Source organism: Crotalus tigris, unplaced genomic scaffold, assembly GCF_016545835.1.
Source record: "Crotalus tigris isolate CLP2741 ecotype Arizona unplaced genomic scaffold, ASM1654583v1 scf7180000017641.3106099, whole genome shotgun sequence".
Classification (NCBI taxonomy): domain Eukaryota; kingdom Metazoa; phylum Chordata; class Lepidosauria; order Squamata; family Viperidae; genus Crotalus; species Crotalus tigris.
In genome coordinates this window covers 614,331-639,195 of record NW_024096535.1, presented here as the reverse complement: position 1 = coordinate 639,195, position 24,865 = coordinate 614,331, and the positions used below count along the sequence as shown (strand labels likewise).

Here is a 24,865-nt window from a genome sequence, read left to right as displayed (position 1 = left end):
ACATTTTGTAGGAAAGAAATGCCTGATGCAGTGAATGTGGAAGCAGAGGGAGCACTCAAGGGATAGAAATAGGCACCATCAACCCTGAATGTTGGGACAGTCATCCGGGGCTCTCTGCTAATGGATTAAACTGGACTCTCTTTGGGGAGACAGGAATCTGTCTACATGACAAGACTGATTAGGACTAAAGAGCCACTCTTCTTGTGTGGCTGTGACAGTTCTTTGCACATTTATTCAGAACAATGTTATAAGCTTAATATATTATATGCATTATTTTACTCATAACTGACCATATTTTAACTGATCAGGTGAAAGTGCGCTTTAAGTCCTGCCTAGATAAAATTTACAAGTCAGTTTAGAGATAATATTCAAGTATCAAGACAGAGCAAACGGAGTAAATAATTTTGCATTCTTTCATAGAATTTCAGAAAATACTCATCTTGATCCCATATCCAAAGGCAAGCTCTGAATACATTTCATGTAATCAAAGAATTACAATGAAATTAAAATAAATTCTTAAAGGTATAGCAAACACTCCCATGGATAGACTGAATACATTTCTGAGATCTACATTAATGAGGTTTTCTTGGCAAAACACGGAAGTGATTTGACATTAACTTCTTGCAAGATGTTTTATCAGTTGCCCAGTCGACAACCAGATCTGACTTTGGTCTCCCGTGTACTAACCAGGTTCATCTATGCATGAGCAAGGTCCTCCAGATGCTGGCAACTGCTCTAGCAAGGAATAGACAGGCTTTGGAACCAAGTGGGACTTTCCCCTCACCACCCAAATGTTAAAAATAAACAAATTTAAATATCAGTCAGAATGATCTATACCATCAGTGCAGTGATTGGTGGAGATCACCTCAAATAAAGTGATTATATAGGGCTTGTATGAATATCAGATGGGAAGAAAGTAGGATTATCTTAATTGTGTAGAGTTCAAATCCAAAGCATTACGCAACTAGGGAACATTAAGGCTATTCTCACCAACAATGACAGGGGATTAGTATATAAACAGAGAGCAATCCCTAAACTAATAATTTAATTAGTTTAGTAATGAAACATCTGCAAGAAGACAACAAAGCCCAGAGAGCACTAAGGACCCCATAGATACGCCTCTGTTGGTCAGTTAGAAAGACCAAGAGTAGGTACTGATCAGTACATGGTGCTCAGCAAGGAGACTCACAAACATAGACCAGCACATACCAATGCCAGCAGAGAGCCGCCAACAGTGAGATGTTTGAAGTTTAGGTTGAAACAACTGCTGGAAGGATTGGGACGTTCATTGGAAAGGATGGAATAAAACAGGGGTCTTCAAACTTGGCCCTTTTATGACTTGTGGACTTCAACTCCCAGAATTCTTCAGCCAGCCTGCCTGGCTGAAGAATTCTGGGAGTTGAAGTCCACAAGTCATAAAAGGGCCAAGTTTGAAGACCCCTGGAATAAAGAATGGCCTTAAGAAATGGTCTCCTGAATATTGTGACTTGATAGAATGCAAGACAGAGGAGAACTCTTCACGAAGCCCCTAGAGCACAACTGGTTCACGGACTTAACATTCTCATATTTGAATGCCCTTTGTTTTTTGAATTTGCTGCATTGCCCTTATACATAACTCTAACAAAAAAGGATTAGTCATGTAAGGTTATACGCATCAGGTTTTTGTACTTTTTACAGGAAACAATTCTCTTGTGTTGTTTGGCTTATGTTATTGACTAAGACTCCCAGTTTCAAATGAACTCTGGATCAGTTCTAATATCAGGAAGGTATATTATTTATAGAAGTAGAGTAGATGCCATGCATGTGGCAGGCCCCAGATCCAATCTTTGGGAAGAACGAGGTGGTTACAGCTTCCATACTATTCTAATATTAAAAGAATGGAGTCTGACTGTTTTTTTTTTTATTACTCCACCTTTATATCTATCCGAGATGCTGATATGACTATTAAAAAACCTTGGCTGCCATTTTGCATAGGTAGTAATACCTTATCTTCTGCTCGTCTGGCCTGTTTAATGTATCTTTTAGTAGGAAGAACAAAAGCCAGGACACCTGAACATTTCCAAAAGCAGGAGAATCACAGTGCTAAACCAAGGAGTTCCTACTGCAGATGAATGAACGGCTTCACGAATGACAAACTGCCAAGAGGCATTAAAAACCATAGTAAGCTTCATGCCAGTGTTTTACACTAATGAAAATGGTGAACCAGCCACGAGCCTTTCTGGTTTAGGTACTCTGAGATATTAAAACCTCGGGAATGGATCTGCTCTCTAAAAAGTTTCTACCTCTTATTGCAATTGCACAAATTAAAAGTATATTGAATTGTTTTCCATTCATTACAAACCACGCAAGACAGCTTCTAATGCACCAGGCAATTGCCTACCGGTCCAGTCAACTGTTTCACCCTTGACGTAGCTCTCTTTGTCATTTGAGGAGGCCCACATGTACTGCACTAAGTGAAGAATGGAAAAGGCCAACTGGGACGCCAGAGAGTAGACTTGATCTAACTCAACCTTTTCAAATTACTACACTAATTCTCAACGTATGAATTTAGCTGTGCGTTTGCCCCTCTATAAACGGGATAAATAAACACTACATCATTTTTACACTTGAACTGTGTTATGATTTTAATGCCAGCTTAGGGGAGATGAGGTCAGAGGATACAATTAAATGGATATGGTACCATCTGGATATTAGGGCCTCTTTAACCATGCTTGAGTGATTTATCCATCAGCAACTCATGTACTGCTCCATAAAAATTGATATCTGTTTGGTTTAAAGGTATTAAAATACAGTGTACTTTTAAAATTAAAGGCTAAAATATTGCATTATTGCCAGCAGGTAGTTTTATACCTTATTCACGGAAACAGACATTTCTTATGTAGGGCTACAACTGTTACAGGACATTTAATCTTGTTGTTGATATATACGCAAACACAGGCCCTGTAAAGGAAAGACCTATTGCATGATAAATCATGATATCATCTCTGTGAGAAAATAATTTAATACTATTACCTTCCTTGTTAAAGGGCTATATTTCTGTTACACCTTTTAGCACAATTAGATTTGTCTGTGCAAAGCTGCTAAGGAAATGCTGCATAAACCTGTTTAATAAAAAGAACACAAAGCTACGAGGGTGCCACGTTGTTGTTTTTTATTACAAGTTTGCAACTAATACTTTATGGCATTATATTGAATGTATTCTGTAATCAAACTAAATTGATACAGAATCAAATATTTCAACTGCCATGGGTAAAGGCAAATAAATAGCAGGGAGAGAAGATCTCTGGGAAAAAAAAATCATTCATCAATATGCCTGCAGACAAAGAAAAGAAAATGAAGCAAAAGTTAAAGGACTGCCTATTTTAAAAAGTAACATTTGATTGCACGTTTTCAGAAAAAGAAGAAAAGAAATAAGAATATCCAGCAAAAAGTCAACAATACTTCTGGATAGTAATTTATACAGTTTAGTAATTTTTCTGTCAATAGGATACAAATAGCACTAATATATTACTATAATTCTTCATTTTCATTAAGACATCTGCCAAGTTCTCAAACCCTTTTTTCCATTTCGGACTTGACTTATAATTGCATAATCCCTTGGGGGGGATGTCAATATTATTTTAATCAATTTTAACCACAATACACTATGGATGATTACATTGCAATATCATTTCCAAAGTTACCTCCTCCTATTCCTCATTTGCAAAGGGAGAGAATACAATGAATCTTGGTAAATCGCATTTCCAAAAAGGAGCCAACTATGGCTGATTAGCAATCTTCCATTCTGAACTGTCACAGGAAAATACAGATATATTACATATTTACTCTCCTATCAAAGGACAAAAGAATGATCATTTTGATTGATTACTTGTTTGTAAAATATACTCTTGCTGGTCCATAGATTTGGACAACTTCCTGTACACTCTCATATGAAAACAGATTGCTACTCTCTTGTGTGGAAAGACACACAATTACTTGTATGTCCAATCACTTGGCCAATAAAGAATATTCTCTTCTCTTCTCTTCTCTTCTCTTCTCTTCTCTTCTCTTCTCTTCTCTTCTCTTCTCTTCTCTTCTCTTCTCTTCTCTCCTCTCCTCTCCTCTCCTCTCCTCTCCTCTCTCTCCTCTCCTCTCCCCTCCCCTCCCCTCCCCTCCCTTCCCTTCCCTTCCCTTCCCTTCCCTTCCCTTCCCTTCCCTTCCCTTCCCTTCCCTTCCCTTCCCTTCCATTCCATTCCATGTTATTCTATTATAGGAAATCTGAATTGCAACGGATATCTGTTTCTCCAGGAATGATGACGGTGGCTTCTTTTGAACTTCCAAAGGTGGGATAAGTAAAATGTAAACATGTAGGGGAAACAATCAGCCAAGCTAGCAGTGTACACTTCCTTTTGTGCTGTAGGCACATTTAAAATGTTGAAAAAAAAAGTTGTGGATAGTCATATAAAACAACTGTTGTTCTTAGGGAAGTTTCAATGGTGGGATTCAGCCAGTTCACACCAGTTTGGCAGAACTGGTAGCTAATTTTTTGTTGCCGAGGTCCAGAACAGGCTTCCAGAAGCAGCATCCACACAGAGAACCAGTTGTTCACATATTTGAATCCCACCACTGGGAAGGTTGTCCTTTCATCAATAACTGTCCCAGTGAACATGGCCAGTCCTGAAGTATCCATTTCAGCATTATTCAAAGAACCCAAGAAAAATATCTTACCCCAAACTTAAAAAGTAACACTGAAGTCTGGTCTTCAAAATCCCAGTCTTTTAAAATCTGATTTTTTTTAAAAAAAAAATTGAATTCAAAATTATTAATTCAGCAAAATTATTTAGTATTTTTATCTATAAAACTGCAACCAAATGGCCATTTCAAGAAAGGTTGTTCAGATAAATGCATGGGTACTTTAGGGAAATATCCCCACACCAACACAAAAGCACAAAGGGTCCTCCAGGTAAAACACCTCCCACCAAACAAATTAGCTAGTTTGCATATTCCAAATAAAGGGCAAAGCAAAGAGCCATGTTGTCTCTTTCCCCATCACTTTGAATCCTCCTTTAACAATCTGTAGCAGTCTCACTCATCATCTAGTTGAAAAAACTGAGAAAAAAGTGTACAACTCTGCAGTATGCAAACACCAAATTGGGACAAGAAGACTGGCAGCCCCAGAGGAATACATAGCCTCCCAGGGAACTTCTTTAGAACAGATCCAAAATTGCAGGTTGCTGGGCTGTCCACCTTGTGCCACATCTGAAGTGTCATCAGTGGTACCTTTTAAACCTGAGAGTCCTACCACAGCCATACTTTTCTATAGCTTTGTTCCAGGGCATTGATATAACATTTTAAACCTGTCAACTGATCATTTCTGACCTTGTCATGAAGACATCAATCTCTCTCTCTCTCTCTCTCTACCCCCTGCCCCCCACTCAAATCTCATTTGCCTGATAGACTTTATGTTGGCCTTCACAACAGGGTTACAGGTCATAAAATGTTACAGTATTAATGTGGCACAAACCCACGGGCCAGCCAAACTAAACTCCTCATGTTTGAGAAAGAATTGCTCGTACCACATTCTAGTCTGAAAGAGTCCTTCTCTTAATAGTCACAGAGTGGCAAAATGCAGCTATACATGAGGACATAAAGAAAGCTGACAGCAGCTAAACCTTTCAGTGTGGCACTCATGGAACCTAGAGTCTATTACTGGGACTGTTGGGGATTGCAAAATGGCCTGCCTCAGAGGATTGTCAGCATGGGAAAGAGTCCCTGCTAAAGAGCTGAGTCACACTCAAGAAGCCTTGTTGCATCAGCAAGGTCTTAGCCTACCAGGAAATCTTGATTGTGCCTTTTGATCAGAATGTCATCTTAGCATAACTTAGCATAAATTCTAGAACCTCAGAATATTTCGCTTGCCAGCAATGCAAGAACTCAATTTGTCTTTTCTCAACAGCACGGAAAGGACAGCTTTGAAATCCTGAGCAGGTAGTACCAGAAAGAGGAGGTGGACAAGGTTTTGGTGGCAGCAACTCACATTGTGGGGGAATGGAAGGGGAATACGCAGGTTCAGGGAAGAAAGTACCTTCTCCACAACCTCCTCACACTTATTGGGTCACTGCTGCAGATTTTGTTAAGTTCATGGAATAAGAGACTAAAGGTTTGTGCCCAGCAATTTCCAACCTTGTTGTAAGTTATCGTTAATTCTAATGCTTTAATTTTTATTCCTGGTGGTCATTAACGGTTTTCATGGTTCTAAATTGTACTTATATGAGGTTGTAAGCCACCCCAAGGCATTTGATATTGAGATGGGTGGCATATAAATTTAATCAATAAATAAATTTGCATACAGTCAATTTTTTTTGTCCCCACCTCTTGATCAGGGTTCCAGTGGGTTTTTTTTTTTAAACTAACAAACTCCATGGCCTAAAAAAGTTGACTTACCTTACTGTTCTCCATAGTCTTCACTACCAATCAGGCCAATGGGGAGTTATATTTCAGAAATATCTTAAAAAGATCCAGGTCATTAGGTTTATCATTTGAGCCGGAGTCAGATCTGAGTGTGACAACCCTGGAGTAAGTGAAGGGAGGTTTCTATTGAGCATCTTATAGTTTACAGGCAAGAAAGAGAAGATAGTGGGATGGGAATAATGGCAAAAAACAAGGACGGTTTAGAGGCGAGGAAATAGGGATGCATACCAACACTAAGCAGTAAGATTTATTAGTCCATGAAAAATTAGGGACAATGTTTGGTTATCCAAGGTACATATTTCCTGCACATATTTAACATAGGAGCTCTTACATTGCCCCAAACGCCTTTAGATACTGACCTTGGCAATATTACAGGCGTAATATTTTCCCAAGGCTGACTTCTTCCTGAACTGAGTCTCCAATATATTCTGAACAAACAACTTCCCTCACCAACAGGCATTACAGTAGCTATCTTCTTTCCCCACCTGCTTTTTCTTGAATGAGCAGATTTCTTGTATATTTTAGGCCTTTCAAATGTGATGTGTTGGGCACACACCATTCTGCTAAAGAAACTATAAACCATTTGTTAATCATTGCTAGCAAGACAGGTGCATTTTCTTTACAAATTGCAGTGCAGAAGAAGTGTGGTGTTAGCACGGTGGTAATTTAAAGCTGTGTGTTTAAAACGCTCAACATATTTGGGGTTATTACACATGGTTTATGCTACAGAGTCAGGAAATGGTTGGGAAGGCTGCGGACCTGATTCTACCCATCGGTGGAAAAATCCTTGAAATAGGATGGCACTTAATCGACTTAAATCAATTGGCCAGCTGGGATATCAAGCTCAGGTGGGGGTTACGAAGACACACTGAACACGATGCTGCTTCTCAAATGCAAATTGTTCATCTTTGGGTTTCAATTTCGTTGTTCAGCAGCATCAATGCATTTTACACTTCAGTATAAGCTGCTAGAAAAAACTGAGATTAACTTCTAACTAATCAACCACTATCTTAGAATTACTAGCAATATAGTACAGGTAATCCTCAAATTATGACCATAATGGAGCCTGCCCATCCGGGTCATAACTTGTGATGTTCATCAAGTGGGATGGTCATATGACCAACCCGATTTTATGACCTTTTTTGCAGTGAGCCATTTTTTGGCTCACTGCAAAAAAGCCATTTTCAATTTTTTGACCCTATATGTAGGAATCTCCTAGGGTTACCCCTGAAAGAATATACAGTTGTTGTTGTTGTTTTAACAAATAAAGTGAGCTTTTGTTTAACTTACAACTGAACATGCTTTAATAAAAGTAGGAGCCGGGAGCAATTCTTGGAGAACAAATGATCAAAAGAACTTTACTGAAGAGGAGGTTTTTCCAGTTGGCCAAAATCTGTCAGGCCAGAAGAACTTAATTGAGGCATCACTAAAAGGGTTAAAGAAATTGACTATTTTACTACATGAAGCCTTTCAGTGAGATGCACTTAGAATTTCCGTTTAAAAACATGTAATTGCTTCAGATTCTTTATATTATCATAACTCTTCAAAATTGATTGGTTTTTAGGTTTATGGAAAAATATGCAAATGTGCAGAGAAATATGAGGTACATTTCTCATAGTGGAAATAAAAGTAGTTGGCTGAGAATCCATTTGATTGCATTTGATTACAGAACAAAATGTAATTATTTAAGGTACATGTCTTGAGGCTTCTAGAAAGGCATACTGTACAAGAGAAGTATTTAGTATACTTGATTTTTGTTTGCCTGCATTTCAGCAATCTGACAAGCCAAGATATTAGATGAAGTTAGCTTGGGCTGAATCAAATATTGTTCAATGAATATTTTCATTGTGAAAAAGGGATGATTCCTGGACAGATCCTTCCACGTATCTTTTTGCTTAATTTCTGGATATATATATATATATATATATATATATATATATATATATATATATATATATATATATATATATGACTGATTGCAGCCTTGTTATCACTTAATATTTAAAAAAAAATCCTCTTTCTGAGAGTAAAGTGTCTTCGTACAGAGAATCAAACTGGCTACGTAATAATGAAACAGATCACAAACTGTTCAATTGCAAGTGCCAAGTTTAGCTAAAGTAGGAAAAGGAAGCCAGTCAGTTTCCACAACATGATCTTGAGCATGTACAAACCATTTTCAAGCAGAACATCAGAAATTATTCTGAGGTCCTCAACCTCATTGATAGCAAAATCAGAGGAATGGTGGAATGAAATTATGGAAACTTCAATGATGAATGGAAAAAGAGACTGCCAAAAAGAAGAAGAAGAAACAGGAGAAAGCAAACTGAATATCAAACTAAATTGTGGAAATTGCAAAGCTGAGAAGAGACGTCAAAGCTAAGTTAATGGCAGGGTTGATCTTCATTTACATAGAGCCATCATCATACTATATTGTAATAGTTATATACCTGGTTATTTTTTTCATTGTTATTTGATTTGACATAGCAAAGAACAAATGATAAAGACGTCTCTGAGTCGAACTCATCTCCTCATGAGAATATGAATCCATGCATCCAATTTCAGTATGGCACAGTAGCAGTTGCCATTACCTGTTTCACTGTTGAAATAAAACCCTACCTCAGTGGTCCGCAACCGTTCTGGCTCAATGGACTGGCAGCAGCAGTGGTGGCGGCACTGATGTGTGTGCGGGAGGGTTTTGCATGCACAACCTTGATCTTTCGCATGTGCAAATGAAGCTTCGCACACTCACCTGCCGCTTGCACAGCCTGGTTCTCAACAGGACGCAAACCGGTACTGGTCCATGGACTTGGGGTAGGGACCCCTGCCCTATGTGGATGTGCCCATCCATTGTGTCACCAGGAATTAAGCCTGAGGTGAAGGAACCTTTACTTAATGCAAAGGAGGGGAGGGGATGTTATGTACACCTGTGCTATTGGGATTTGTGTTTTTTCACATGTATTGCTAATGCTATTGAGATTGTGCAAATGCAAACGTTACTACAGCGGTGTAACGGAGATGGCATAAATTTGTTGAGTTGCTGTGAATGCATTTTTATATACTGTACAATTTTATGTCTTGTTAAAATAAGGCTTTCGTACAGTTAGGAAAGAGAGGGAAATGAACAGGTTTTTTGAGGCTTCTGCCAAGTAGCCAAATCTGATGCTTGATGGCTGGTTTTATGAGATTATCCAGTCAAGAAGCACACCCAGAAATACTAGTTCAATCTTCCTTGTAAGGTTACGTTAACAGAATCTTGCAAGACTAAAAGTGCATCTTCCCCCCCCCTTACCTTTACTGTTCAAAAAATTAGGGAGGGTTTCTTCGGAGACGTTTGCCATGCTCCCATTCCACCTGCGGACTCAGCTACCTCTTATCTGACTATTGTCTAGTCTATGACACTTTCTCGTCTCCCAAAGTCATCCCTACATACTATGACAGATTTTGCAAAGAACGCCTAATAATAATAATAATAGTAGTAAAGTTGGAAGGGACCTTGGAGGTCATCTAGTCCAACCCCCTGCTCAGGCAGGAAACCCTACACCATTTCGGACAAATGGCTGTCCAGTCTCTTCTTAAAAACTTCCAGTGTTGGAGCATTTACTGCTTCTGGAGGCAGGCTGTTCCACTGATTAATTGTTCTCACTGTCAGGAAGTTTCTCCTTAGTTCTAGGTTGCTTCTCTCCTTGATTAGTTTCCACCCATTGCTTCTTCTTTTTTTTTTTTATTGAAAATTTTTAAAAGTTTTTACAAATAACAACACAAAAAAACAAAACAAAACAACTCTCACCCAACCCCTCCCCAACCACCCCCTCCATCCCCCCCCCCCGAGCTTCCCAGAACTGAATATAGGCTTAATTAAAATTTTAAGAAAACTAAACAAATTTTAACAATTTATAAAATAATTAATAATAGGATATATATAACGTAAACATTAAGAAAAAAAATATTTAAAAAGAAAGAGAAAAAAAAGAAAAGGAAGAAAATGAAAAAGAAATAAAAAAAAGAAAAAAGAAGAAAGAAAGAAAGAAAGAAAGAAAGAAAGAAAGAAAGAAAGAAAGAAAGAAAGAAAGAAAGAAAGAAAGAAAGAAAAAGAGAAAACAATCTATAAAATATTTGGAAAATAGCTTGATTCCCCCTTCTTTATGGCAGCCCCTGAGATATTGGAATACTGCTATCATGTCCCCCCTCGTCCTTCTCTTCGTTAAACTAGACACACCCAATTCTAGCAACCGTTCCTTATATGGTTTAGCCTCCAGTCCCCTAATCATCTTTGTTGCTCTTCTCTGTACTCTTTCTAGAGTCTCAACATCTTTTTTACATCATGGTGACCAAACTATAAAAACATCTGACCAAGAAGATGATTTAATTAAAAAAACATTAAAGGAATTTCACAGAATTAGAAGAAATACAGATTGCTTGTTCATCTTCAAATTCTAATAAAATCTAATTTAAAGGGTTGTCAAAGAAATTCATTCTTCTGTCTGTTTATGTGTTGGGTCAGAACTTAATTAAAAATTGAAAAGGTTTCTTTTTGGGTTAGAGAAGAACTCAGTTTTTAATTCCTCCCAGGTTTTCAAATATATTTTTGAAAATACTGTATATATGCTGCTATTAATTGCTATCCCATCTACTTTTGTAAACCTAGAAGGAAAAACAAAAGAGATATCTATTTCTTAATTATGGCTACAGTATTCAAGTTGATTTGAATTCTTTTGGAACACAGCAGGACATATTTTGATGGTAAGTTTGAAGTTTGGTCCAAACTTGAAATGAATCACAATTTCCATTGTATAATCACATCTTCTGGATAACATTGAAAAAGTATTGTTTATAATTCTTAGAATCAGATCAAGAGTTGGACCATTAACTGAGGCTTTGCAATAGTTATCATATTATTATAATGCAATTATAATAATGATTTTGCATAGATGTCTGATTGTCAAAAATGGATAAATTGTAAAACATAAATAGAATTTATGAACACATCAAGCAAATACACAGACTTTATGAATGAAGGAAACTTAGAATATTATTATTATTTTTTTTTTATTGAAAGTTTTATAAATTTTACAAAAAGACAAAAACAATACAAAACAAAAGACAACATATACAAAAAAAACCTAAACATTACATATAAAAAAAAAAAAAAAACCCATCCCCCACCCCTCACAAAAACCCTCCCTTCCCCCCCCCTGAGCTTCCCAGAGCAGAATATAGGCTTAATTAAAAATTAAGAAATAAAAATAAAAAATTAAATTAAAAAATTTATATTTATATATATATATAAAAAATATCTATATATATATATAAAAATAAAACTTATAAAAAAGCTATGTGATATTTTTGTATACCCAATCTAAATTGTATAAATTTTATCCATTTGTCCCAAACAGCAAGGAACTTCTCTTGCGTTTGTTGCTTTAAGAAAGCCGAAATCTTTGCCATTTCCGCCAGATAAGCTACTTTAAGAAACCATTCCTGCAATGTAGGCAAAGATTCCTTCTTCCAATATTGTCCTACTAACAGCCTAGCGGCTGTAATCAAAGTTAACATCAATACAACCTCCTTTGTATCACAATCTGTAACAATGCCTAACAAAAATAATTGCGGAGTAAATTTTACCCTCCTTCTAAAAATTCTCTGGATATTCCACCATATTTTGATCCAAAATGCTTTTATCTCTCTGCATGACCACCAAATATGATAATAGGAAGCATCCTTATAACCACATCTCCAACATTTGGGTTGCACGTCAGGGTACATAAGAGACATTTTTTGTGGATCAAGGTGCCATCTATAAAACATTTTATAAAAATTCTCCCTAAGGTTCTGTGCTTGTGTAAATTTGACATTTCTCACCCAAATGGTTTCCCAAATGTCCAATGAGACTGGGACACCAAAATTCTGCGCCCATCTAATCATACAATCTTTAATTAATTCCGTTTCTGAGTCCATTTCAACTAATACCCCATAAATTCTCTTGATATGGGTTTGTCTTTGATCCTTGACTTGCTTAATAAGATTTCCATCTTCTCTGAGAAAACCCAATTTACAATCCACCTTCCATTTATCTACTAGTTGTCTATATTGAAACCAGGAATAAATAATATTTTCTTGCGCTAAATCTTCCCGTATTCTTAACTGCCAGTTTTGCCCATCCCATCTAAGTAACTGACTATAAGACACCATGTCCATTTTTACTCCTCTTTTTATTCCTTCTATCGCATGCCAAGGTATAGCCCATAATGGAACTTTAAAATCACTTTTATAATATTTTCTCCAAATCCTAAGTAAAGAAATTCTTAAAATATGAGATTTAAAGACCCAGTCCATTTTTTTATTAAATATTAAATAGGCATGCCACCCATAAAGTAAATCCCATCCCTCTAAATGAAGTATCTCAGGATTTGTCAAATTTACCCAATCACTGATTAGTGTTAAGACCACCGCATCGTAATATAATTTCAAATTTGGTACCTTAAGTCCACCCCTCTCACGGAAGTCTTGCATAATTTTAAACTTAACCCTTGGCTTTTTCCCTGCCCAAATAAATTTATTAAGACCCTTCTGCCACTCACTTAAATTAATCTCATTTTTCAAAATCGGTAACATTTGAAACAAAAAAAGAAACTTGGGTAGAATATTCATTTTTATCACTGCAATTCTTCCCATGAGGGATAATTGCAACTTCTCCCAATTCTTCAAGTCCTTCTGTACCCTGACCCACAACCTTTCATAATTATTTTTAAATAATTTTACATTAGAAACAGACAACATCACCCCCAAATATTTTACCTTATTAACAATCTCAAAACCCGTCAAGTTAGCCAAAATCTGCTTCTCCTGACTAGACATATTTTTAGGTAAAATTTTAGTCTTATTTACATTAATCTTGAAACCCGAAACCAAACCATAATGATGAATCAACTGTAATAAGTTTACTACAGAATAATCAGGTTGCGACAAAGTAACAACCAAGTCATCCGCAAAAGCTCTCAACTTATATTCTTTTTTGTTAACTTCTATTCCTTTAATTTCCTGAGACTCTCGAATTTTGATCAATAATATTTCCAGTGTTAAAACAAACAACAATGGCGATAAAGGACACCCCTGTCTAGTACCTTTCTCTATTGTAAAAACCTCCGACAAACCTCCATTAACAATAAGTTGTGCCATTTGTTTTTGATATATTACCGTAAGAGCTTGTAATATCTTTTCGCCAAAATTCATTTCTTCCATTACTCTTAGCATAAAATGCCAATTCAATTGATCAAATGCTTTTTCAGCATCTAAAAATATGAGCCCTGCAGGAACTTGGTTGTTCTTGTCTAAATATTCTAATAGATTAATAATTTGTCTAACATTATTTTTCATATACCTTCCTGTTATAAACCCTGATTGATCTTTATGCACAAGATGATGCGCCACCCTCATAAGCCTATTTACCAAGATTTTTACAAATATCTTATAATCCACATTTAAAAGAGATATAGGCCTATAATTTTTTGGTAAAGTAAGATCTTGATCCTCAGAATATTATTATTATTATGCAACTGTAGTATTAATTCACACTTGAGCTGCAACAGCAATCTATTGATATGTGGCTTTCGTTAACATTTCAAATGGATGTTTTGATTTGTTCTATAATCTGTTTGTTTGTTTGGCTAACTACGCTATTCTCAAAACTCTTTTGAGCCAACATTCAATATTCAAATTAATAAACTTATTTATGTTATAGACTGTACAGTTCCTACAGTGTGCCAGTTTGTTTTGGGAGTTGGCCATGGGTCCATTCCTCAAGTCTACCATCTGACAAGAAGAAAGAATAAAACAGTTTTTTTTATAAATAAGAAAACCCAGTATGTTGGCTTAAAGATGAATAATTTGTGATAAGATGTGTAGATTAGAAAAGAGTGTTTGTGGACTCTCCAGGAGTAGTTTGGGTTACATAGTGAATACTCTGATGTGGACATTAATATATAAAACATTCTCTTCTATCAGATTAAAGGACCACTTAACCAATGTCCTGTTTCCTTAGGACCTAACGACAATCGCAGTGGTTCCCTGTTCTTGTCTTTCAGCAGAATCTCTGATTCTGGAGACAATATTTTGTTGAGGAATTTTATAGCAACTCTTAAATAGTTTGCTGTACTGACTTAATCCACCCTCCTCATAAACAATTATCATTCTTTCCCAATTAGCTACTCAGTTTTGATCTGTAAAATCACTTGCATTAAAATAACCCACATGATTTTCATGGTCTCCTCCCTCGAATGAATACACTCCCTCCCCCAGCTTCTTTCATTTTCATTAAGTAATTCTTGGCAGAAATGACTGCCTATTTTCTAGGTCAGGTTTGATGGGGAAACTACTGAGAATTGAAGCTTTGCACCACCCACTTCTTATAAGCTGCAGTTTTGAACTGAAAAAAAACGGTCAAAATGCGGATTTTTTTTTCTGTGCATAAAAATCCATCTCTAATATCCTTTAAGCCCCTGGGATCCTTGTCTTCAGGGACAGGAAGAAAAAAACTATTTATAAAACTCCATTCCTTTATTGATCATTTATTGAACAGAGTTGTGTTTCTGCACAGAACTGTCTCTGTGATAGAGACCCAAGCTAACAGAGGCCACAAAGCTCAGCGGTGACAAAGCTCAGCCTCAGGCAGGATTGTGATCTTTGCTGAGAAAAATGCTCGCTATTTAGCCAAAGAAGATGGTTAGCTCTGATTTCTCACCCGTTCACACTGAAGAACTCAGATCTACCCAGGCCATCTTGATTTTCTTGGTTTCAGTTATTTATCATCTTCCTTCAGTGTTAGAAGGAAACAGAATACAAACAAAAGTTATATTCTCTTTTCAGGAAGGAGTAAGCACCGTTCCCAAACACATAGTAGATACAAAATAGTATTAGATATCGGTGTCAAAGTGATCATTTGAGTGCAGTGCCTGATGGACAGATCAATTTCTAGAGATAACAAGGAACCATATATATTTATGTGAATATTGATCTGACTTCAAGGGAACCTACAGAGAGAATTGCTTTGCCAGGCATTGGATACTCTCTCTCTCTCTCTCTCTCCCTCTCCCTCCCTCCCTCCCTCCCTCCCTCCCTTCCTCTTACTTCATCCCTGATATTAATTCTATCCTTTGCCACTTTAAAAAGTGAAAAATAGCTTATTAATGTCTTCCTATTCTCATCCTAGTCTGAAGTAGGATTAACTATGAAATAACATTACATTACCATAAATTCTAACTTGTATACTACCTGGAAGCATCTGATTAAAGGCAGCAAGCAGAATTCTGAACTGAATGAATTCCACCCCCCTCTTTCAATATGACTGCAACTTGTCCATCATATTCCTCCCTTCCTCCCACACCTCTTTAAATCTTAGCTATTTGAAAGTATGAATTGGAGTGGTACATTTATAAGAGATCTCTCCAATATAGCAAGGGAGAGCAGGATACAGCAAATATCTGAATAAGAAACACACTGTTTATTCAAGCCCAATCAAATTAGCTGGACACATTTTTTTACATGTAAATATGATTGACCATGCTCTTTTATGGGGATATACTGGAGAGCATTCAAAGGCAGGGAAGTGAACCCTCACAATCACATTTGATCAATAATTATTACAATTGCAAGTGCACTTGATGAGAGTTGATTCTAAGATCGTTTTGGGTTGAGTCCACTCTACTTTGCTCCCATAGTTATAGTAATCAATAATCCAACAAAACAAGTATGTGAATGCACACACACACACACACACACACACACACACACACACACACACCTTTAATTTTCACTCAGGGAGTTGGTTTTGTTTTAACATGAAATGGAAAAGATTATCTCATGTGAATAATTCTTCCAGGCACAACCCTGTTAGTCTGGTAGTTCCACCGCTATGTTATGAATTTATTAAGTACTTAGGGAAAGGTACTCTATACAATAAAGGATTCTGTTTGCTAGTTTGCAGTGTACAGGCAAAGAAAATTTCCTCATAGAGAAAGGATGGATATACCGCAAAGCTCTCCAATAAAATAAATTTTGTGTCTGGCAGGCTGTAAAGTGCTCAGGCATCATGAAAGCTATTTCGCAGGATTAAGAATTATTTCCTGAATAGCTTGAACAAACAACCGTAGTTCCAGTCTGAGGCACTTCATATGTTTTGGGGGGAGAGTGCTAAAATATAAAAACGAGGCCAGAAACACTGAGCTGTGATGTCAGTACTTCTGCTCAAGACAAAATATGGAGTATCTGTGCACCCAGTTTTCAAGTACTGTTTCTGAGCTTTGCAAACTCTAAAGGGGTTAGTTTCTCTCATATTTATGGCACCACTGGCTTGGTGTTGGCTTAAGAGTCTCTTTTGACCCTTTACTCTCCTTCCTGGTTCCCCATGCTTATTTTCTTTTCTCACACCACCACAAGGGTTACATTTTGCCCTAACATGGAGAAGCATGCATAGTTTTCTCACATCTTTTTAGGTTTTTGATTGTTTTTATGGGTGCAAGACTGTGGCAAAGACAAAAAAAGAAATCAACAAGAAACCAAAGTCAATCTATATTTTTTAAAAAACCAAACTGTATTTTAAAAAGTAGATCTCATGTTGTATAAAAATGCATCTGAAAACTGAAAAAAAAAAATGAAATGTATTGCTCTACCACATGCTCCTCGGATTTCTGCATGTTTCATTAAAAGTGGTAATACTCACTACAAGAAATATTGCACATCCCTTCCTTACTAAATTTCATGCTATATTTACACCTTAGAGCAGGGGTGTCAAACTCAATCTCATTGAGGGCCGCATCAGCATTGTGGTTGCCCTCGGGGGGCCAGGTGGGTGTGGACAGGGTGGGTGCGGCCTATTGGGTGGGTGTGGATGGAGTGGGTGTGGCCTACTGGGTGGGTGTGGCCACCTCTACATCATTCGTGTCAAGGGTACCTGTGGGGGTGGGGCCAACGCAGCAGGGGCTGGTTCCTCGCTGTTTCCAGATGGCCTTGTGAAGCTAAGACTGAATGTGTTTCAGCATAGATGGCCACCACAAAATTGTATATTGGCTCCTGGCCGGCCTGGGCCAGGGCCAAGGCACAGGGGGCCGTTCCCTCACTGTTTCCAGGATGGCTTCGTGGGCCACATGAAACCACTTCACAGGCCGCATCCGGCCCCCGGGCCTTGTGTTTGACATCTGCCTTAGAGGAAGAAATTGTGATCATCTGCATAGTGAAGCATGTTGGCTTCTGGCTTCTATGTAAACTTGAACCTGAAGGGATACTGTGGACATAACTTCTGAATTAAGCTTGCCTTCACTGTTCCTTCTTTTCTTCAGTCTACTTCTTTGAAGGAACTTTATTAGGTTTTCAAAAACTTATTTATCAAATGTATATTGCTGTTTATCACAGCAGAAGTGGCTCAGTCCAACAATCAAGTAAAATAATGATATAAAACAGTCATTGTAAAACAATCATTGTGCAAACATGAAAAATCATTATTAAAAAATAAAACATGATGGAAAAAAATACAATATGCAAAACTCAAACTGACAGTGCAATCTTAACAGGAAGCCAGAGACACCATCCCTCTATTTATCAAGAGCAGTGTTTCCCAAACTTGACAATTTTAAGGCATGTGGACTTCAACTCCCAGAATTCCACATTGCTGGCTGTGGAATTCTGGGAGTTGAAGTCCTCATGCCTTAAAATTGTCAAGTTTGGGAAACACTGATCAAGAGTAAAGAGGAATGTGGTTTCTAGCATAGCTCATATGCTACCAACTCTAACTTAAGAGGAATATTATCAGCAAGCTTGATAATCAGCTGTCTGAAACCAGTATCTGTCTTGCTATCAAAGACCAAAATATAGGGTTAAACATTGCAGGTTACCTGACCTATACATGGCAAGTGAACTTATGAAAAGCAATCATGTGAGCTCAGCTAGAACGAAAGTTCACCCAGTGAACTTTATGGAATTCAGAACCGAACCGATGGTTGTTGATTCGTATCTGGAATAATTCTCACACTTGGCTTTACCTGAACCACAAATACCAACATGGCAGAGTAAACAGAATTGGAACTGCATCAGGAACTATCAGACCAAACACTGGCAGTAAGGCATTGTTGCATCTTTGTCTCTGACACCTGACAGATAAAAAACAAATTATAGTAGTTAATATGAGATAGGAGATTGTTAAGGTGGCTAAGACAGTCTTGAGGCCCTTGTTGTAAGAGTCTTCCAGATCTGCATTATGTCTTAGGAGGATAAGCTTCCCTGCCTTCATCAGTTTAGTTATTTTACAGGTAGTCCTCCATTTATGGCCATTTATATAGTTACTGTATGATGGTGTTAAATAAAGTGACTTACAACCACTCGTCTCACTTACAGCTGTTGCAGTGATGAGATCAAAACTTGGGCCCTTGGCAACTGGCATATAGATAATCTCCAGGAGGTTTTCAAAAAGCAATGTCAATAGGAGAAGCTGGATTCATTTAATGACTGTGATTTGCTTAACAACCATGTAATTCACAACAAATATGACCCAAAAGGTTTGAAGATCATTTGTGACAATTGCATTGCTTAGCAACAGAGGTTCCAGTCCTAATTGTGGTCATAAACCGAGGGTTACCTATAATGTATTAATCTAATTCATAACCTACTGAATTGACCAAGGACTCTTGGCATTTCTGGAGTATGAGAATATATTGCACTGTAGGATTTCCACAGCTTTTCATCACGTGTCCTGGCTGTGGTCATGGAAACCACAATCACACTGAAGGGAAAGCAACGTTATTTCGAACGATAGAACACATTATTGGCCATTGTCCCACATGTCTCAAAGAGAAGGCCACTTTTATCAGTTGATTTGATTATCACGGCAGGCAGCAAATTTCTAGTGATTTATTTAATTCTGCATTTATTACTGCCAGGAAAGGAGAGAATTCTGTAGGATTTTCTCCTTTAGTTCTGGGTTCTAGTTTTGCCAAATCCGGTACTTCTAGTTACAACTGTCCTGGAATTTTTCTTGGTTTGGGGTCGACTGGGAGAGAAAATGGCTGTGATTTGTTGCTGCCTCTCCAGCAACAATTGACAACAGGTATTGTTCTGTTCTGAGTGTTGGTAAGGCATTGAGACGAGGCAGGAGTAACAACAGTTGCTTCTTTATTCAATTTTCAACAGAACAACACAAAATGGCACGGATCCCTTTTATACCCTTCTGCAGGGAGCAGCGTCAACCAATAAATGTATTGTATTTTTCCCGCCTTGCACAAGTGCAATAGGCTGGAGACAGCCAGTCTAGCCAGGGCAGCCTCATGGTCTGCCCAGGACTCTCTGCAGCTTCCTGCACCTGCTGTGTCAATCACAGCCCAGGACATAACAGATATGTTTTTCATTTTTGCAGAAGGCATCTTTTATTTTTTAGAACATGGAACACCCTGTCCTGCATAAACCATCAGGTTCCCTTGTACTGGCCTGGTAAAACCACAGTTACTTTACTATTTCTCTCTGCAGGCTCTTTAGCAGGCCCAGAAAACAGTTCACTGGAGAAAAGTTGTCACATGCACTGATTAGTCAACATTTCCCCCCCCTTCCCCCCCCCAAGAGCAGTACCTGTGCCATCTGTGTTTAGCACGCACAAAGAACCCTCTTTGCAACTGCCATACAAATCAGGGGCAGGATGAAGGTCACACTGAAGGGATTTTAGGACAGGGAGAAGATGTTCAGCAGCAGTAGGGAAGATGTAACAGCATCCCAACACAAGTTCGCAAAAATCCCAAGCTGCACCTCCCCAGCCTGGAGCTGCTGAGAGTCCACTGGGAAATGTGTATTATGCCTGGGTTAATTTACTGATTAATCTCTAGTCAGTGGTTTGTGCTTTCCCCAGATGGCCAATTAAAATTTACAACTGGCAGAACAGTGCCCTGTTGGCAGACTGCTGGGGGGGGGCAAAGCTGGAGGCAGTGACAGAAGGTGGAGGCCTAATTCCTGCCTTTTTTTAAAAAAAAAAAAAAAGGAAAGGAAGAAAAAGCTACCATTTTTATTCCGTAGTAGGATATAACCAGGAAATATGGGCTGCCTGGTGCAGTTTCATTGCAGCACCATTTACTTTCCAGAATTGCAACAGTATTCGAGGCATCATTGGTTTTACCAGCCGCAAATACAATTGACAAAATCAGCCAGGGGGCACAACTGATTTAACAGCTTTTGAAATGTAATAGCGTTCTCCCCCCCTCCCGACACTCCCGATTTGCGGTCCACGTGGATTGATAGTCTAATATCATTCACTTCCTCACAAATATATGAAACATTCACTGTTATTTGCGTAAATCAAAGACAAAGTGCCGTGTGTGAAGCTGATAATAAGTAATGCTGTGGTACAGATAAAGATAACATATTTTCATGGCAAGGGCACGGGGAAAAAAAAAGAATCCGACGGCTTCTGCCACTTTGCATTTCTTCCCCAAATGCACTGACACATGAATTGGAATAAAATATGGCAACACAGTGTTTCAGATAAATTTCAACCAAGACACCGTTTCTTCAAACCATGCATTCTTAAGCATGTGCAAATATGTAAAAAAATCTTAAATATGTGCCGGCTATGTGGAATGGAACATCCAAGGTAAACTTTTGACTGTGCCTATTTAATTTGCTTTAAAGAAATAGGGTGACATTTAATTAAGGCAATATGTAATTTTAAAGTACATTAAGAATGGTGATAGTACAGTGAATCATACCAAATGGCCACAAAAATATACTGAAAGGCTCTCTGCCATCATGCTGTGCTGTGAGGTCACAATGACTGTACACTTCTAACTGGTTGCACAGTTTATTGCCTACTATTTTGTTTTCAAGTTGGGTCATAATTATTGATGGAAAACCTAACAACCACAAACCTGGAAGTAAAGTTGACTAGTATTGCCACACAGCAGTGTGTCTCAGTGTTGGCTACCTGAAGATGTGTGGACTTCAACTCCCAGAATTCCTCAGCCAGCAAGGTGAAAAGAACGAAAGGATTCACTTAACAACTATATGATTCATAACAACTGCAGTGATTGGCTTAACAATCATGGCAGGCACAAAAATTTGTAAAATTGCTTAACAAGTACTTTGCTCAACAATGGAAATTATGGCCCCAATTTTGGCTGTAAGTCAAGGACTAACTGAAGGAGAATCAAAGAATCTTTACATTCCTTGTAATACTAGCACAAAAACTGTGATGTTCAATTCTAGTAAAATATTTTTAAGGGCTGCCATAAATTAGTATATTTGAATACTTTCATTTTTTAAATCATAAGAGGCACATTTTACATTTCCTTCCACTTGGATCTATTGAGTCTCCAAAATTAGACATTCTAGTTTTTTTATTCCAAATTTAGATCCGTAACTAACACTACTTTTAAAATTCTTATAATATTGGATGTTGGTTTCCATTCAAGCGCTGCATCTCCCAAGAATTCTAAAAGTGTTAGTACCTTGGAGACTATCTGGAACATGCTGTTTAGTTAGTACTGTACAAGTTTCAGTAAATATTCTCAAGCAAATGTTGTAAGTCATTTGCAAAATACAATTTCTCGAAGTCTTTAAAGTAACAATTAGCATTCAACTGATTCAAAATACTTGTCCAAGCACTCAGATAAAACATCTTTCCCATTAATTTCAACTTTAGGTTATTGTACAATATCCATTTCCCATGTAATTCGGAATCAAGATATAACCACTTATCTGACATTAATTACATATGACTGGCAACTTTCAACAATAAAGATGTCTGTTTAATATGCCTGGATCCTAAAACTTGGGCAAGAGTTCAGAGTTATTACACATTGATTCTCGTAGAATACGCATAGAAAGTTCATCCCAAAAGATTTTAGATTTTAAGATAAAAGGCTAATAATTAAGGTGACCAACTTTTTTACAATGAAAAGGAGGACACAAATAAATTGAAGAAAAAAATATCGTAAATAAAAGAAACATTTTATTCATTGCAACAATAATACAGACAACTTGCATGTGCAAAGTTTGCCAGCCGTGTGTTTTGGCGCGCTCAGCAGCAATTCCTATTGGCTTTCGAAAGCCAATAGTGGGAGTAGCACAGCTCATGCAAAAGTTGAAAACAAAACCCATCAAAAAAAGGTGCCAGAACGCCATTCTGAGCGTTCTATGAGGGGGAAAAAAAGCCCTGCAGATTAGTCTTCAAATATCGAAAAGGAGGACATGAAGGAGGACACTTTTTGAGGGAGGACAGAACTTACAAAAGGAGGACTGTCCTCCCTAAAGGAGGACGGTTGGTCACCTTATAATAATATACGTGAATATCTGCTAGGTTAAAGCCACCACCACTACCACCATCATCATAAGATGTCCCCAGTTTGTCCAAGGGTATTCAAGGAGCTTAATCCTGTCATGAAAATATTCTTATTACTGGTAGCTTTCCTATGAGAAGTATCCGACAGGCTTTAATATTGAAATCCCTGCTAAACTATATATTAATCTTGATATATTATTTATTTAATGGGCAAAAATTAAATTTTATTTTACTTTGATTTAATTAACATTTGATTAAGCTCCAGGTGTGTTTTTAATTTCTGCCCCTTGTTGGCACATTAAAAATTATAGTTTGGTAACAAGAGTTGCTCTGTAAGTGAGAGGGGCGGTCTCTAAATTTGATAAATAAACAAACAATATTTTGAAAAACTCTGAGAATTTGCATCCATGAGGTTTGGAAATTATTTGTGGTGCTGAAGCCTCACTTCCATTTAAAACTATCATGTTACTGAGCACTAAGCCTACCCTTGGAGAGGTTTTTTTTCCCCCAGAAAAGTAAAGAACGAATCCCCTTTCTGGAACTAAGACAGTAAGTGGTATTTAGAGCAATTTTTTTTCAGAAAGATAATTGCCATCACCAGCTGCCACAGTAGAACCTTTGGATAGAAATGGAATCTGGATGCCATTCACTGAGATCTCTCCTGTAACAATCCATTGCTGTTTCCTTTCCTTTTCAACAGAAATTTCAACAGAAACCCAGTTTGGGCTTAATGCAGGAATGTCCAACCTAGGCAATTTTAAGATCTGTGGAGTTCAACTCCCAGTTATGCTGGTTGGAGAATTCTGGGAGATGAAATCCACAAGTCGGGTTGCCAAGGTGGGATGCCCCTTGTCTTGTGATTAAAACACCAGGCTCGAAAGCAGTAGACTACGAGTTCAAGTCCCACCTTAGCCATGAAAGCCAGTCGGGGGACTTTGGGCCAGTGACTTTCTCTTTCTCTCAGCCCAACTCACCTCACAGGGTAGTTGTGGGGAAAATAGAAGGAGGAGGGTGCTTTGAATATGTTCTCCGCCTTGAGTTATTTGTAATAAAAATAAAGGTGGGATACAAATAAATAAATAATTAAAAGGTCTCTTGCATTGTCAAGAGATTTTGTGATTAGAGGTTGAAGAAAATAAGGAGAAGTTTTGGGAAATGTTGTCATTTTTCTTCTGGAGGATCTTCAGTCTCACAGAAAGATAAAAACATGCAACACAAAAGCCCGAGACAATATCTAGCAATGTCTGACTAGGAACCTAATGCCAGGTTCCATTTATCATATAGTTCTTCTGTAGGAAATCTCTCTCAGGCAGAAGAGTATTCTAATTCTTGCCTTTCTCTCCAGAACATAACATACCTGACAAAGACAAAGTAGAAGAAAATGGTATGTATGAGACTTTCAGCTGAAAGGTCAGTCTGCATAATGTGAAGGCTTACTACATGCCTCTGCCACTACTTTCATGGTGATGGCAAGAGTTAAAATAGTTAATCTGATCCTACCTCATTTTTTTCCCCCAGCGACCAGTGAAAAATAAAAGTATGAAATGCATACATACATTTGGAAATGCCGTAACCTGGGCATTTTCCCATTTTTTTTGTTTTTACACTAAATGCTCCCAGTAAGGAGAAAATAGGGTTAATAAAATAAGGAGAATATATATATATTTTCTCCTTATTTTATTATCCCTGTTTTCTCCTTACAGGGAGCATTTAATGTAAAAACAATATATATATTCTGAGGTTTTCGCGGGTGTTTGTATGTAGGTCTTTGGTTACCCGAATAGGTCTTTGGTCTTACCCGAATAACCAATGACCTACATATATATACTCGCAGATCTGGTCGCATATGGTTGAAAGTGTCCATAACTTTGATTTTGACCACACACAAATCTTGGCCTGTGATGCCACAAAGGGGGGCCACCTATTAAAGGAGGCCTGGTTTTCAGGGAAAAATTCCATTAATCGCCATATAGACATGTGCCCGGCACAACGGACCTTACAAACATGGCACATGAACCGTCGCTTGAACTGCTGGGGAAGATCTAGGCATCGATCACATCTGTGGGAGAAGAATAGGACACCCCCCCACACACACAACACGACCAAATGGAC

The 24,865-nt window shown here is 37.7% G+C and overlaps 1 long non-coding RNA gene across 1 annotated transcript in view; it reads right to left on the bottom strand.

Annotated features, from left to right (window-relative positions):
• The window catches only part of LOC120304612, a 62,690-nt gene that overhangs the window by 24,803 nt on the left and 13,022 nt on the right, over positions 1 to 24,865 (bottom strand). Inside the window, exon 2 of the long non-coding RNA XR_005555774.1 lies at positions 18,480 to 18,587. This is a non-coding gene — a long non-coding RNA (uncharacterized LOC120304612). The remainder of the gene's footprint in view (positions 1 to 18,479; positions 18,588 to 24,865) is intronic.